This window comes from Oryx dammah, unplaced genomic scaffold, assembly GCF_014754425.2.
Source record: "Oryx dammah isolate SB20612 unplaced genomic scaffold, SCBI_Odam_1.1 HiC_scaffold_27, whole genome shotgun sequence".
NCBI classification, from domain to species: domain Eukaryota; kingdom Metazoa; phylum Chordata; class Mammalia; order Artiodactyla; family Bovidae; genus Oryx; species Oryx dammah.
This window is the reverse complement of record NW_024070211.1, coordinates 12,190,879-12,208,651: the sequence shown is the minus strand read 5'-3', so window position 1 is coordinate 12,208,651 and position 17,773 is coordinate 12,190,879.

The following is a 17,773-nucleotide window of genomic DNA, read 5'->3' as shown; positions in this document are numbered from 1 at the left end:
AATACCTACTTCATGCCAGCCTGGACGTGGTCTCTGCCCTCAGGAAACTGGCATTTCAATAGGGATGATGAGCCCTAAACAAGAACATATGACTGAAGATGATGATTTCAGTGACGCATACAGGGAAGAAAACTGAACAGGGAGAGGAACGCCTCCTTAGGACCAACCTCCTGGGATAGACCTTGCAGCCCCTCCCCTCCAAGGATCTCCCCCAACCCCACTGCAAGGGGGTGAGACACTGATGACCCACCTCTAGAAAATGCCCCCAAAGGCTCCTTGCTGCTTTCTGGGTCACTTTCTCCTCCCATGCCTTGGTGTCCCACCATCCCCCTTGGGATTACCAGAGTAATGGGTCCAAAATAGCAAAGGTTTTAGCTTCCCCTGCCCACCTCCAGGGCCAGGGGTGGGGAGGGCCAGCTCAGACCTGTGGAAACATAGCATTGGCCTCTCTCTTTGAGAGGAAGTAAGGAAAAGAAATTCCCTACCACATGATGTTTGGTTTTGAATAACCCCTTGTGACACCTATAAAATATTAGACACAGAGAATCTTAGAGCAATAGGATCTTAGATCCTCAGACTTAGCATCAAATTATAAACTCTAAGGCTCTTAGAATCATGGAATGTTAGAAATAGAGCACCTTAGATTCACCTTAAATTATAGATTTTTAGAATTAGAACACAAGATTTTAAAAATCTTAGAAGCATAGGATTTTAAGAGTTTGGAGTTGCAGGAAACTTGAAGGTCATCTCCTAGCTCCATCTTTCACCAGCCGATGTCTTTGGCATTGACTTCATCTCTCTGGGCCTCAGTTTCCTTTTTGTTTTAAAAAAAAATGCATTATAATAGTTTGTACCTAACGTGATTGCTAAGAGGGTTCAATGAGTGGCTGTGAGCAGAGCCACAAGCATGACCAGCATGGGTGACAAGCATGGGTACTCTGTAAGCTGTTAAGTCCTCTCACAACTAATCTATTTCCCTTGTGATACAGGGTAACCAGCCTCTCATCTCTCTGCCACCCAGCTTCTGTGTAGGAAGCCATCTAAGCTAGAAATAAGCACTCCCGTAGGAAGCAACCTTTCTCCTGCTGCATAGTACTGCTTCCTTTGATGCCTCTCAAGCCTGCTGTCCCCTAGTACAGCAGGCCTCTTTGGTTTCAGCGCTCTCCTCTAGTGCTGGAGACCCCCTCCTCAAGGCTGTCACAGACACAGGAATCCGAGAGCCCAGCAGCTCAGCCTCTTCCAGACAGCCCTGGTGGAGGTGGTGCAATTTGTCTGCAATCCTCCCCCCAACCTACTGCCCTTTTCTTCCTTTCTGGAACTGAATGATGGAGATGATGAAAGGATGCAGAGGCTCAAGAAGGAAAAGAACTCCTGTGCCCCAGCCCCCCTGTCTCCTCCCTGCCCCCACTCCACTCCTTGTAGCAGATACAATGAATGGTCCCTGTGTCTCAGACCCATCACATTCCACCAGGCCTGCTTCTCTTCACGTACCCTTCCCCCTGCCCAGGAACGCCCTCCTCCCTCCTGGCTAAACCCCTGTCACCCTGCCTGCCCCACGCCCTCTCCTCTGTGAAGTCTCAGCTCTCCCCCACCCTCACTCCTCCGCACCCACCTACTCCAACCATTGTTCTCTAAAGACCTTTTCAGTCCCAGATCTTCTTTCTTTGAGAAGCTCCTTCATCAGTTCATAGGTATTGCAATCGGATCCCACATTAAATCCATGTATATGTAATTGTGGAAGAGCCAAGTGGAGCAGAAAGTGACCCTTGGACAATGTAACATTTTGTAGACATTTGATTAAGCATGTATCAGCTTTCTGCTGCATTTCTGTTGCAGCTTGATGTTTGTATTTAAATCCCCTGACTCTTTTCAGGCCTTAAACATTTTCATAGACCGTTGGAGTTTTGCAGCCCTGGTATTGTGGGTAGAGTTGAGCGGCACGGCTGATAGAGAAATGCTCCCCTCCCAGCACCCTCCTCACCCAGGCAGAACCAGATCCTACACAGTACCACGTGGGGATGCAGTAGTCATCTGTGTGCCGTAGTCCCCACTGGGCAAGCCAAGGGTCACAGCTTGTAATTTCCAGATGCCACATGCTCAGCTCAGAGTCAGGCACAGAAGGATCAGTAAGCTTCTTAGGGGAAAGTAAGTAGGCAGGGACTTTCCTGGTGGTCCCGTCATTGAGAATCTGCCTTCCATTGCAGGGGACTCGGGTTCCATCCCTGACCTGGGAACTAAGATCCTACTCACCATGGAGCAATTGAGCCTGTGTGCTGCAGTGAAGGATCTTGCATGATGCAACTAAGGCCTACATAGCCAAATAAATACATAATAAATTAATATTTTTTTAAAAAAGAAGTAAGCAGGCAAAGTAGAGCAAGCCTGCAGGAAGCAGCAGACATACGTGTCTGGATTTTGTGAGTTCAGGACATGAGGGTGGACTCAGACCCCTCCCCCTCACTGTCTACAACCTGGGAGAGCAGGAATTTCTTTCCCAAGAAAGAAAGGAGACCAAGTGTTTCCTTCTCAATGGAGATATCACCAGCACACGATGTTCCTGAGATCCTGTTGTGAGCCAGCTGTGGATGAGCATCACTGACTTGTCACCCTTGTGCTGGTCTCTACACATCACATCTTGAGCAGAAGCCTGGGGGTGGGGCCCACACTGATGACACCCCTCTCCCAGCAGTCAGGATGGTGTGGAGGGGAGAGCGTGGGCAGCAGATGGGACCACTCTGGACAGTCTCCCAGGCCCTCTCCTGGGAGATGGACATTCCAGCAGCAGCTTGGCTGGTTAGACATAGGTTTGGAAGTCCCGAGGTCACATTATGGTCACATCAGGATACCTTCTGACCCCCAGGGAGTGACATACTCTACTGTCACATCTCCCCATCCCCCACCAGCTCATGTCCTAAAGCCCACCAGACCCTTCCTGACAGCCCCACTTAAAGAGCCCCTTCCTTCCTCGGGGGGACTCACAGAGGGACCAGCTAAGGTTCAGTGAAGACTCACAGCTCAGGGGAATCTCAGGAGAGGAAAAAAGATGAGTGTGTGCTGAGCACCTGCTGTGTCCCATGGCTGACGGTCAGAGTCACCACTGTGACCTGATCTGAACATCACAGCAGTCCTCTGAGGGAGGAGGTTACCATGTTTGACCTTTTACAAAGGAAGAAGTTTACAACCAGGGGAATGGCTTGCCTTGTCTAAGGTCAAGTCTTGAACAGAGTGTAAGTGAATGAGCCAGCCCCAACCCTCTATCCACTGCCCTGAAGATGGAGGTTTGGGATCCTTGGCCTTGGAGGGCATAGCTGATGCTACCTGCTGATGGTGTGGGTTAGACTGTCCCAAGAGAATGTGAAGGAGGACACATCATTGTAGAGGAGCTCAACGATAAACGTGAGTGTGCTATGAAGATGGGTTGAGAGACCAGCAAAGTGGTTCGAGAATAACCCATCAGAGACTTGGAGGAGAGCTAAGAAAGAAAGCGATGCAAAGAGAGGGGAGTGGAATAGAGAATCAAGAAGTGGGTGCCACAGACATAGAAAACAAATTTATGGTTACCAAAGGGAAAGGAGGGAGCAGATAAATTAGGAGTGCTGGATTAAGATGTGCACACCACTACATATAAAACAGATAATCAATGAGGACCTACTGTACAGCATGGGGAATTCTACTCAATACTCTGTAACAACCCATGTGGGGTAAGAATCTTAAAAAGAACATATATATATATATGTAACTGAATCTCTTCACTGTACACCTAAACCTAACACGTATTCCAATACAAAATTTTAATCCGCTCAATTAAAAAGGAAAGAAGAATCAGGTGGTAGACAGTGGTCAGTAGCAATGATGGTGGTCAGCAGTGACCAGCGGTCAGCAGCGATATCAACCTGGGCATTCGTAGTGAGTGATGGTCAGTGTTCAGTGAATGGTGATCTGTGTGGTCCACAGTGGTCCCCAGCAGGCGGTGGTCCAGCCAGGGCAGCACTGGAAAGTGCCCCTTGGATGTCACCACTGAGAGATCCCCTGTAACCTGTGTGAGAGCAGCTGGGGAAGGCCTGTGAGTGGGGCCAAGAGTGAGGGGTGGGAGGCGAGAGGGAAGCAGAGAGCCTGGTGATAACCAGGATGAGGACTGGACCAGACGAGATGAAACTCAGGCCAAGAGTGAAGAAGACTGTCGTTTCTATTGTTACCTGCCAAGTGGGCGACCTGAGGATAGCAGTAACAGTCTGGGACAGTTTGCAGGGTTGGGCAGAAAAGGAGATGAGGGAGAAGTAAAATGGTGCCAGAGCAGCTCATGGGACACCCCACCCCACTCCAGCCCTAATGTGATCAGTTGGTTTAAATCAAGTGAAGCAGAGGAACCTGGTGGAAAGGATGTGGGGTTAGGTGTCCAGGCAGCATGGCTGGAGTCTGGTTTACAAGGCTTGCAAGCTGGGTGACCTTGCTTACTCTCCCTGGGCCTCACTTTTCTCAGCTGTAAAGTGGGACCCAGAACACCCACCCATGCTTACTCACAGAGAGTTCTGACTCAGCACAATGCCCATGGTAAAGTCTTCCACAACCCAGGCTCTGGAATCGCTGTCACTCCCTGGATGAGATGACCTTGGGCAGGAGGCCTCAAAATGGGGACATTAATTGTGTCTGCTTCGTGGTATTGTTCCAAAAGAGGCAATGCCTGCATCGTGCTTAGCATGGCACCGTGTGAAAGAAGAGCTCCACGATGACGAAGAGCTGCAGCCACGGTGAAACAAGGAACCTGTGGGCTTGCAGGTGGACTTTTTTGCCATCTTCCTCTTCCCAGGGCCTGGGGCCTCTGTGGGTGAAGGCTCAGACTGACCTCAGTATGCTGGGGTCTTGGAGGGAGAACGGAACCTGGAGATGAGCTCTCTATGCCAACTTTTTCATGGAAAGATACAAAATCAGGGCCAGAGAGGGCTGAACCTAAGGTCACACAGAGTGACGGTTGAGCCAGGGTAAGGACTTGGGACCACCTGACTCCAGGAGCAGTTTCCTGTATGCACTGGTGTCAGCATTTGGGGGCTCATTACCCTCCAAAGTGGACCAAACCAAAGTAAGAAATAGCTGTTGGAAGCCGGACATCATGCAGTGTGAAGTCAAGTGGGCCTTAGGGAAGAGCTACTACGAACAAAGCTAATGGAGGTGACAGAATTCCAGCTGAGCTGTTTAAAATCTTAAAAGATGATATCATTAAAGTGCTGCACTTAATATGCCAGCAAATTTGGAAAACTCAGCAGTGGTCACAGGACTGGAAAAAGTCAGTTTTCATGCCAATGCCAAAGAAGCTCATTGCCAGAGAATGTACAGACTACCATACAATTGTGTTCATTTCACATGCTAACAAGCCTGTGCTTAAAATCCTTCAAGCTAGGCTTTGACAGTCCATGAACTGAGAACTTCCAGATGTACAAGCTGGGTTTTGAAGAGGCAGAGGAATCAGAGATCAAATTGCCAACATTCACTGGATCAGGGGGAAAGCAAGAGAATTCCAGAAAAACATCTACTTTGGCTTCACTGAGTACACTAAAGCCTTTGTCTGTGTGGACCACAACAAACTGTAGAAAATTCTTAAAGAGATGGGACTACCAAACCACCTTACCTGTCTCCTGAGAAACTTGTATGCTGGACAAGAAGCAAGAGTTAGAACCAGACATGGAAAAACTGGCTGGTTCAAAATTGGTAAAGTAGTATGACAAGGCTGTATGTTGTCACCCTGTTTATTTAATATATGCTGAGTACATCATGTGAAATACCAAGTTGGATGAATCACAAGCTGGAATCAAGGTTGCTGGGAGAAATGTCAATGACCTCCGATATGCAGATGTTATTTTGCTGTTGCTCTTGTACAGTCACTAAGTCGTGACTTACTCTTGAAACACCATGGACTATCGCACATCAAGCTCCCCAACGATTCAGTGAATACTGGCAATTTGATCTCTGGTCCCTCTGCCTTTTTTAAATCTAGCTTGTACATCTGGAAGTTCACAGTTCATGTACTGCTGAACCCTAGCTTAAAGGATTTTGAGCATCACCTAGCTATTATGTAAAATGAGTACAATTGGGTGGTAGTTTGAACATTCTTTGGCATTGCCCTTCTTTGGCACTGGGATGAAAGTCGGTCCGTTTTCAGTCCTGTGGTCACTGCTGAGTTTTCCAAATTTGCTGACATAGTGAGTGCAGCACTTTAACGGCATCATCTTTTAGGATTTTAAATAGCTCAGCTGGAATTCTGTCACCTTTACGAGCTTTGTTTGTAGTGATGCTTCCTAAGGCCCACTTGACTTCCTACTCCAGGATATCTGGCTCTAGGTGAGTGACCACACCATTGTGATTATTCAGGTCATTAAAACCATTTTTGTATAGTTTTTCTGTTTATTCTTGCCACCTCTTCTTAATCCTGTCTGCTTCTGTTCAGTCCTTACTATTTCTGTCCTTTATTGTGCTCATCCTTGCATGAAATGTTCCTTTGTTATCTCCAGTTTTCTTGAAGAGAGCTCTGCAGCTGCTGCTGCTGCTGCTGCTGCTGCTGTCGCTTCAGTCGTGTCTGACTCTGTGCGACCCCATAGACTACAGCCCACCAGGCTCCCCCGTCCCTGGGATTCTCCAGGCAAGAACACTGGAGTGGGTTGCCATTTCCTTCTCCAGTGCATGAAAGTGAAAAGAGAAAGTGAAGTCGCTCAGTCGTGTCCGACTCTTGGAGACCCCATGGACTGCAGCCCTCCAGGCTCCTCCATCCATGGGATTTTCCAGGCAAGAGTACTGGAGTGGGGTGCCATCGCCTTCTAGTCTTTCTCATTCTACTGTTTTCCTCTATTTCTTTGCATTGTTCATTTAAGAAGGCCTTCTTCTCTCTCCTTGATATTCTCTGGAACTCTGCATTCAGTTGGGTATATCTTTCCCTTTCTCATAAAGTGAAGAGTAACTAAAGATCCTCTTGATGAGGGTGAAATAAGAGAGTGAAAAAGCTGGCTTGAAACTTGAAACATGATAAAAATGAAGATCATGGCACCTGGCCCATCACTTCAGGGCAAATAGAAGGAGAAAAGTGGAAGCAGTGACAGATTTTATTTTCTTGGGCTCCAAAATCACTGTGGACAGTGACTATAGCCATGAAATTAAAAGACACTTGTTCCTTGGAAGGAAAGCTATCACAAACCTAGACAGAATATTAAAAAGCAGAGCCATCACTTTGCTGACAAGGGTCCACATAGTCAAAGCTATGGTTTCTCCAGTAGTCATGTATGGATGTGAGAGTTGGACTATAAAGAAGGCTGAGCACTGAAGAATTGATGCTTTTTGAATTGTGGTGCTTGAGAAGATTCTTGAGAGTCCCTTGGATAGCAGGGAGATCAAACCAGTCAATCCTAAAAGAAACCCACCCTGAACATGCATTGGAAGAACAGATGCTGAAGCTGAAGCTCCAATAACCTGGGCCACCTGATGTGAAGAGCTGGCTCCTTGGAAAAGACCCTGATGCTGGGAAAGATTGAAGGCAAAAGGAGAATGGGATGGCAGAGGATGAGATGGTTAGATGGCATCACCAACTCAATGGACATGAATTTAAGCGAACTCCAGTTTGAGCAGAGAGTTGGACACAACTTAGCAACTGAACAACAACACCTGCACGGTTGCTATTCATGAAACTCTGGTCTGAGCACTTTATATGTCATTTGTTTCGTCCTCTCTAAGCTTCAGTGGAGCAGATACCATTATTGTCTGTCTCCCTTTCAGTTCAGTTCAGTTGCTCAGTCGTGTCTGACTCTTTGGGACTCCATGGACTACAGCACTCCAGGCTTCCCAGTCCATCACCAACTCCCGGAGCCTGCTCTGTCTCCCCTTACAGATGGGCAACTGAGGCTCAGAGAGGTGATAAGACCAGACAAATAGCACATGTGGGATACACGGCTGAGCCATGATCCCATCCCAGGCAGTTTGGTCCTAGAGCCCATGAACCACACCTACTGTGTGCCTTGAGCAGAGGGAGAATTGTGGGAGGGGTTGGGAGGGCCTGGGGAGAACTCCACCCCCTCCATGCCTGGAGGGGATCCAGGCGGCACCGTGATAGCACATAATATGTATTCAATTGTGTGGATGACTTGACCCTCTGTGTCTGTCAGGAAGCATGCCTTCTCCCTGAGCAAAAGGGAGTTGGGCTGGGGGGGCCGGGTGGCAGGGGCAAATTGCTCCACTGGACTGAGCTGGCACGGTGTGGGCAGAGGGGAAGAATAGCACCAGCCAGACCCCTGCTGGACCCCAGCATCACCAAGTCTGATCTGTGCAAACACGGACAAAATTCTTCCCTCCCACGAGCCTCGCCTTCTGCAGCTTCACGATGCAGACAGACACGGTGGCGGTGTTGTGGGATTCAAAGGAGCTAAGCGAGAAGAGGAAACTGATGCTGAGGTTTAAGGAACGTGCCCTCAGCTTGCCTCGCTGGTGACCTCTGAAGCCAGGACTTAGGCCTCGCTGCCCTCCCTTCCAGTTCTCACTCCTCCACTGACTGGGGCTAGGGGGCAGTGAGTTTACCTTTTAAGCCTCAGTTTCCTCATCTGAGGGATAATGATAGTGATACACTCTTATAGGTTTTCAAGCAAGTCTTGCAATCTTATGTTTCAGTTGCCTGGGACCTGGTAACATCCACATCCATGACCTAGTAGTTAAGGTGGTGACGACGATGAAGCAGATGATGATGTCGATGATAACAGAGGCTGAATCAAGCAGAATTAACAGGGTCACAAAGAGTCAGACACAACTGAGCAACTGAACTGAATTGAACTGAACTGAACAGGGAGAATAGAGTTGCTTAAGGGAAGACTCTGTCCCCACTAGGGGAGGATGGGCTGATTATGGATGCCTACCTGCTCCTCACCACCTGCCAAGCCAGAGAGGCTCCACAAAGCTTCTGGGGGTGACTCAAGGGGTGGGGGGCCCACTGCCTCTCTGGACATCAGCTGTTGTCCTTCCTGCCATGGGAGATTTGTCAGTCGTTGCAGGCAAAGGAGGGATGTGTGGTTCTGCCCTTCTCCTGGGGCAGGGGCTGGAATGGGCAGGATGGGAGAGATGCAGGCAGGAGGGTGCCAGGTGGGGTTCTGCCTCTCTTCTTGATAGTGGGCGACCCCACAGCAGTCCTGCCCTGAGGCCAGGCTCTTTTCTTGACCTAATTAGCCTCACTGAGAATTAAACTCCACAGCCCTGAGGGGAGCATGTCCCCTGTGAGCATCCCAGAACTAATACCGATTAAATATGAAATGGTCTTTTGTTCAGGGCCAGAGTCATGGGAGGCACACACCAGGGATGGGAACTGTAATTACTAGTTCCGATTATGCAGCGCATTTTTTTTAATAGAATAGAAAAGAACCAGGACTAGAGTTAGGACTAAGTCTAGAAATAAAAATAAAACGAAATAGCATAGCATAGCGTAGAGATGAAATCATCCTTCCCACCCCACAAGTAAAAGCGATGAACAACATTCTGGATTACTTCTGCTTTAAAGATCATGAGCTTTTTTATTTCTTATTCCTTTCCCATTCATATGGTTGTACTTTTCACCCAAGTGATTTTCAGTGCACCTACTATGTGCTGGGTGTGAACCAGCTGCATCAGACCCGGTACGTGCTCTCCTGAGTCTCACAGTCAGGAAGGGACATGGCCTTCAAGGAAAAGTCCCAGCTGATATTCAGTCAGCCCTTGGGATGGGGCCAAGCAAATCCTCCTTAGGAGGCAATGTGGGAGGATAATAAGGATAATAAGGGGGACTAATTCAGATGGGGGTCTTGGGAGCTGATACTTCAGTGGCGACTGAGGAACTTTGCTCTCCTCATCTCTGCTGGAAATGCTCTTCCTCAAACATCCATGTGGCTCTCTCCTTCACCTCCTCCAGGTCTTTGGGAAAATGTCAGCTTTTCGGTGAATTCTTCTTCAATTGCAAGCCCTGAGGGTCCCATGCTCCCTTTCTTCTGGATTTGTCTCCTTTGCACTTGTCACCAGACTATACAAGAGATCCATTTGATCGAGATGGTTACAGGACGAACTTCCCATTAGAAGAGAAGCTTCCGGAGGCCAGAGTTTTGTGGCTGTTGCTGCTGCTGTCATTCTCCAGCATAGCCCCAGCTACTGACACAGGGCAGGGCTCTCTACATATCTACCGAGTGAATGAATGAGTGAATGCTTCTTACTCAGGGTAGGAAAAGTAGGGAGGTCCCTCAGGAGTGGGGCGGGGATGAGCTGCAGTGTGGACCAGCAGCCAGGGAGACAGCCAGATGGGTGAGGGAGGAGGAACAAGTCACAGTGTCCAAAGCGCTATAGGAGTGCAGGAACATGGGCTGGGGGATCAGGGGGAAAAGCCCAAGTTCCCAATGTTGATGAGGGAAGAGAGGAGTCCAGATTGAAGTGAGGGAGGGAGTGTGCTCACTCGGGCTCTCAAAGCAGAGCCCAGAGATAATCAACCAGATGGGGACTAAGCAGGAAGGGAGAGCCACGTAGAGCGGCCTCACAGGCTCGGAAATACACAAGGATCCATTTTCCTGTCCTAAAACCTCCCTGATTTGCTATCGGAAACAAGTAGGAGCAGAGGACACCTGGATTTGTAATCAACCTGGTACAGCACCTGGTTGTGGATTTCACAGCCAGGCCTGGCTGTAATAATCTCCTCCTCTCACATGTTCACCTGTGACAAGGGCAGGGTCCCTCCCCAGTGGGGAGGGGTGGGGGAGGGATGGAACTCAGCTCCAGCCAGAGGGCTCTGGTTGCCATGGAAACAGGTGGCTGGGGAAGGCAGGCCCTGAAGTAGAGGCCCTCAGCCAGGCTCCTGCCTCCAGAGCCCAGTCCATTGGGCAGAGGCTAAACCAAGGGACTCGGCTTTGGGTTCCATCATCGTTCCCACTGCACAGGTAGAACTGCTCCATCCCCACTTCAGGTCACCCAGGCTCCTGGGCCAGCTGCATCTGCCCCCAGGTCCTGCCAGCATAGGTAAGAGGAGCAAAGGCTGAACCTGAGCCTAGGGGGTCAGAGACCACGGCTGGACACTGAGGGTGCTGGGGTGGGTGGGGAAGAAGGAACTCGCAGAACTTTGGGCTTGTTAAGACCAGGGAAATCAACCCTGAAGATTCATTGGAAGGACTGATGCTGAAGCTGAAGCTCCAATACTTTGGCCACCTGACGCAAAGAGCTGACTCATTGGAAAAGACCCTGATGCTGGGAAAGACTGAGGACAGGAGGAAAAGGGGATGACAGAGGATGCGATGGTTGGATGGCATCACTGACTCATGAACATGAGTTTGAGCAAGCTCCAGGAAATGGCAAAGGACAGAGAAGCCTGCTGTGCTGCAGTCCGTGGGGTTGCAAAGAGTCAGACATGACTGAGCGATTGAACAGCAATAACTAGGACCTCCTGGGGCCTTAGGCTCAGCTTCCTCCTTTTCTGGACGGGAGAGCTGGGGTCCTGGGGGTGCAGGACACTCACAGTCCCCTGGCATCAGCCCAGACTTCCTGAGGATGCTTCTCTCTGACAGGCAAAGTCCTCAAAGCCTTTCAGGGTCTCTGCTGTCTCCAACTTCCTCCCAGGCAGGCAGGTTCTGGCCTGGCCATGTTGATGTGGATCCAGGGCCTGCTGGCCTCCTAAAGTGACAGCCAAGACTCAACTAACTACAGGACACATAAGCCCCAAACCACCCTCAACTTGGTGCTGGGGATCCTGCCACCACCAACTGAGAGCCAGTTTTGGGCAGTGGGGAACAGGCAGCATTTTGTGCAGAGCCTGGGTTTTTCTCAGAGGGTGTTTTGGGTGCCCAGATGGGAGACGATGATGGAGAGGCAGGGAGAGTTGCAACACCAAGAGTCCCGTGAGCCAGGCTCACCATGCGATGTCATCCCAAGGCAGGTAGGAGCCATGAAGGGTGTTAGGCAGAGATCAAGGTGACCGTCCTGGCTTGGGGACAATCACTTCCTGGTGGCAGGGGTGTCAGTGCAGGCCACTGCCAAAATCTTTGCAGGCCCTGTCCTCACCTCACCACTGACGGCTACCCATTGGGGTTTGGGGGTGTGTGCTGGCCACACAGGTCACCCTCAGAGGAGGAGACCTGTGATGAGGCCACGCAGGTCCTGGGAGCAGGTTTAGGTCAGTCCAGAAGGGAGCTCCGGGGTTGGGGGGCCGGAGCTTGTCCTTTGTCTCCCTGTCCCTGAGGGGAGAGGCACAGCTGGAGGAGGGAAGAACAGGTCCCCTCCCCCAAAAGAATGGGACCCCAGGAAGAGCCCCCTACTCATGTCTCAGGGTCACAGGATGGAGTGAAGGGGCAGTGGAGGGCTGAGGGACCAGGCGGGTGTGGTGTGGCGGGGGGATGTCTGGTCAGAGATGCCCAGGGCCTGAGATGAAACAGTGGGTGCAGAGTACAGGGAGCCACAGAAGTTACAGGACTTAAACTTGTCAGGACTCAGTGGTCCCTGGGGTGTCAAGAGAGTCAGGGATGGCCCCTTGCTTCTGATTTGGGCGAGTGGGAGCTGCAGGGGCAACACTAAGACGGGAATTGTGGAAAGGAGGAGGTTTGAGGGGAAGATGAAGGGTTTGGATTTAAACTTCTTGAGGGGCAGGAGGCGGCAGGACCCCCAGAGGTAAAGATCTAGGAGGCAGGGGTGGCCTCTCCAACTCAGCTCTGTATGGCCAGGCCGTTGACAGGTCCGGCACAGCAAAGACTGTTGATTTGAACCATGACTGGAGGGAGGGCTGATGGTAGCTGACAGACATCATCAGGCTGTTAGCACGTACACTGGGGATGGGCCCACAGATTGGCTGAGCTCAATCAGGGAGAGAGAAGAGAGGAGGGTGATGCGGGGAAGCCCAGAGACCCGCCCCAGCTCCATCCTGGCTGGGTCTGCAGAGCTGACTGCCTCCTGGCTGCAGGCAGGGGCAGGCGGGCGAGGCGTGGAAGGAGAGAGTGGGTCCAGCGCCGGCACCCTCCAGGCGCTGACCCCGCCCACTAGTGAGCATGGCCCAATCAGTGTCCCACCGCTGACCAATCAGATCCGCACATCCTCCATCCCAGAGGAGCAGGGAGTGGTCTCCCAGAGGTCTCCCAGAGGCGGGTCACCATGCGGTGAAGGGCAAAATCAGGCATTAGTTGCTGACAACTGCTGTAATCGTGATTAGAGCAAAGTCTGTGCAGAACACAGAGGCAACAGATATTCATTTCAACTGGGAGGTGAAGAAAACTTCATGGAAGGCCCGCCTTTGACTTCAGCCTTGAAAGTAAGGGAAGATTTCAATAGGCAAAGATGAGGTTTGGTGGGGACGGCAGGAGAGTGTGCTGGGGGCGGGGTACAGGGCACAATTCAGCAGCACCGCAGGGGCCTGGTGTGCTTTGAACAAAAGGTGCAGTGGATAAGGCTGGAGTTAGAAAACGTGTCCCTGGAGAAGTAGCAATGGGCCAGTGGGAGATAAAGATGGAAGATCAGAAGTGGAAAGAGCTCCCCGTGGAGCAGACAGCCCACGGCTGAGCCGCCGCACCAATGAAGGGACGACTACAGCAGTTTGGAATCATAGATGGCTCGGGGTGTCATAACCCAGCCTCCTCCCTCCCTGCAACGATACTCTGCACTCCCTGCTCAGTGCTTTGCACACGTTATGTCCTTTTGTCTCCATGACAACCCTGGGACATGGGAACTTATTTTGCCTGATTTTCTAGATGAAGAAACCGAGCCTCAGTGAGTACAAGTCACTGCTGAAGGTCAGACTCCTTGCAAGCAATGTGACTGGGACTCAGCCCAGATCTCTTGGCCTCCAAAGCCTCTCTGCTTCTCCAAACGCACCCTTCCTCTGTGCACACCTCCAGTGACAGGGAGCTCATTACCCCTCCCCAAGGCTGCCCATCCATCCTGGCAGTGGACACATCTCTCCTGTTGTTCTTAAATCTGCCCTGGGAGACCCCCACAGGAGATCACCTTCACCTAGGACTCCTGTAGGGAGGGGAAGCAGCTGCCCGAGGTGGGACGGTGCTCGCACAGGAGCGGGGGGGGTCTCAGGTTAGAGAAGCCCCAGCTGCAGCCCCTCCCTGTGATAGAAAGGAGGGGGATTCATTCTGAGGGAGGGAATCAGCCTAGACGCTGGCCGCAGAAGTTCTCAAAGACAAGTGAAGATGAGCCCAGAGCACTGGGCTCTGCAGTCGGGGATGGACTGTGATACAGAACCCAGCTCCCCAGCAGTCAGAGCGCGGGGCCTAATAAGACTGGGATCCTAAGTGCTGTGCCTTTAATTTCTTGGCTCTTCTCCCTGAAAACTTACTCTACAAAATGTGCCTTTGTACCATCCATCCTCACAGATGGCTTTTTAAGTGAAGCTTTTTTGTTAACTGGGAGAAGAAAAAGGAGGGGTGGAAGGAGAGGGGAAAAGGGTGGAGCCGCAGCCCCCAGCACTGGAGACAAAGTCAGAAGAACAGTGAATGGGAGGATGGGGCAGGGGAGCCCAGGGGTCCAGGAAGGGGCAGAACAGACCTCCCTGGATGGGACCTCCGCACAGAGAACGGAGTCACGTGACAGAGTCCCAGGGACAGTCACTAGCAGTGTCCCGGCCCCACTGTGAGCCCAGCTCTGGGTGAGCACTTTGGCCTCACTGACCCAAGACGTCCTCACACAGCCTGTGTGCAGGTCCTGGGACTGTCCTCGTCCTACCAGGAGGGGCTCAGAGAGGTGCAGGCCTTCACCCAAAGTCACACAGCTGGAGAGAGGCAGACTCGGGATTCCAGCCCAGGACTGGGGGACTCTTACCCAGGAATCACACAGCCCCTCCCAGACTGTCCGCCTAGAACCGTAGAGATCAGCCCCACTGCAGCGCCACTGCCCTCACGGCCTCAGTTTCTCCATCTGTACAATGAGGCGGTTGATGAAACTCCCTGGTTCCCAAGCCTGAATCCACAACAGAATCTCCTGAGCGCTTCTCAGCAATGCTAAGGCCGAGGCACCACTGTAGGCTGATGGAGTCAGGATTTCTGGGAATGAGGCCCATGTATCTAGAATTTTTAAAAAACTCCCACTGCTGACAGTCCTCATTGCTGGAGAGGATACAAAGCAGCAGGAACTCTCACCCATTGCTGGTGTGAATATAAAATGGTACAGCCCTTTTGGAAGACAGTTTGGCAGTTTCTAACAAAGCTAAACATAGTCTTACCATATGATCCAACAACAATCACACTCCCAGGTATTCACTCAACTGATCTGAAAATTTGTGAACACACAAAACCTGCGTGTGATTGCTTATAGCAGTTTTATTCATAATTGCCAAGAGCTGAAAGCAACCCGGATGTCCTTCTGTAGGTAAATGGATAAAGACACTGTGGTACATCCAAACAATGGAATATGACTCAGTGATAAAAAGGGATGAGCAACAAGCTACACAGAGACATGGATGAATCTTAAATGCCCATTGCTAAGGGGGAAAATATCATTTGAAAATACTACATTTATGTGACATTCCGGAAAAGGCAAAATTACAGAGACAGTAAACAAATCAGTGATTACAAGGAGTTTGGAGAACAGGGAAGATTGAAGAGGTGAAGTATGGAAGATTTTTTTCAGGACAAAAAAGTTATTATGTTAATGCTATTGCAATATAATGGTGGATTAATTAATGATACCATGCATTGGTCCAAATCCATAGAACTTACAGTAGAAAGGGTGAATGTATGCAGATTTTGAAAAATCCTTTAGGAGGTCTGGGATTCCAGGGTGGGATGCAGTGACAAAAGAATCTAACTTTCTCACAAATGTATGAAATTCCTTCACTGAGGCAGGTGAAAATAAAGGTGCTGACCTCTGTAACTTTGAAAATGGGTGGAGACTGGAAGACTAAACCAGGAACTGCATGTAAGCACCGTTTTCTAGGGGATAAAGGTGTTTGCTATGGCACATGGGTTAACAGTTCTGAGACAACTGTACACCTATACTGGGAACAAGTGTTCCTGCGCATGGCAGATGTCGGGAGCCACGCTTTCTCACTGCTGGGGTGGGAGGTTCCAGACAAAGAAGGGGAGAAAGCTAGAGTGAGCCACATGGTAATGGATTGGAGTTGGAGACATCAGTATGAATTCATGTTTAGCTGAATATAGACATGGAGATTTACATATAGAAATATTTATACCTAAGTCCTATGCATGGGTTAGTGCTACAGAACTTTTATTCCCTGACTCTGAGAGCTGACAGAGCCTAGAGGCAATGACATCCCAGTCACAACAAGCAAATCTGATACCCACATCTTGAGTTTCTCGTACCGTTCTCCAATAAAAGGAGCCAAGGCTCCTTGAAGAAAAAGCTGACTCTAGATCTAGGGCAGGAAATATATAAGATGAGCGTGGCACATTGTTTAATGCCAGAAAGTAAGAAAGTGCCAGTAACAACCAAACAAAAGAAAAACTCATAAAGACAGGTGACACTCAAAGGGACACGAGAGCCAGCTGAAAGAACCTTCAATGGCCAAAGCTGGAATAATCTGAACAGATCACATAGAGTAAGATCGGATTATAACCCACAAGATACAAAACTGAATATGCATGAGTTCACACTGATATGAATGAATACATACATACACATATATACACATGAAAAAAATCTCACACGCAGAAGAATTCTAAATAATTTATGTATTGAATCTGTGATGTCACCTGACTCATTCCTGATGCTGGTACCTCGTGTCTTCCCTTTTGTGCTTTCTGATCAGTGTGACTAGAGGTTTATCAATTTTATTGATATTCTCAGAGAATCAGCTTTGGTTTCACTGATGTTCTCTATTGCTTTTCTCTACTGATTTCTACTCCTAATTATTTCCTCTCTGTTACACTGAATTTAATTTGTTCTTCTATTTCTAGTTTCTTCAAGTGGAAGCTGAGGTCACTGATTTGCAACATTTCTTCTCCCCTAATATAGGCATTTAGTACTATAAATTTCCCCTAAGAACTGCTTCAGCAGCATCCCACTAATTTTGATATGTTGTGTTTTCATTTTCTTTCTGTGAAAAATGCTGTCTAGTTCCTCTTTTGGTTGATTCTTTTACACATGGGTTATTTAGAAGTGTGCTATTTTTTAGTTTCAAAATATTTGGAGGTTTTCCAGAGATCTTTCTGTTACTCAAAGAGCACTTCCTCTTAAATTACTGATTTCTCATTTATTTCTGTTTTGGTCAGAGAACATACTCTGTAGAACCTGAACCCTTCCAATATACTGAGACTTATGACTCAGAATATGGTCTATCTTGGCATATTTAGATATACTCGTGAAAAGGATGTGTGCTTTGCTGTCGCAGGGTGGGGTGTTCTATAAATGTCACTTAGATCAAGTTGGTTGATAGTGTTGATCAAATTCTCTATATCCTTTATGACTTTCTGTCTACTCGTCTATCAATTATTGAGTAAGGGATGTTGAAATTTCTGACTATCATTGTGGATCTGTCTATTTCTTCTTGCAGTTGTATCATTTTTCTGTTTTATGTATTTTGAAGCATTGTTATTAGGTACATAAACATTGTTAGGTCCTCTTGATGAATTCACAATATCATCGCCTTTATCTCTGGTAATATTGTTTTCTCTATAACCCACTTTGTCTTATATTACTATAGCCACTCCAACTTTCTTTGCCAGTCACTGTGGATTTTACCTTATTGGGTGCTGGATATTTTTGTTTTGTTATAAATATTGTTGAGCTTTATTCTGTAATGTAATGTTAAGTTACTTGGAGACAATGTGGTTCTTCAGAGTCTTCTTTAGGATGGCTT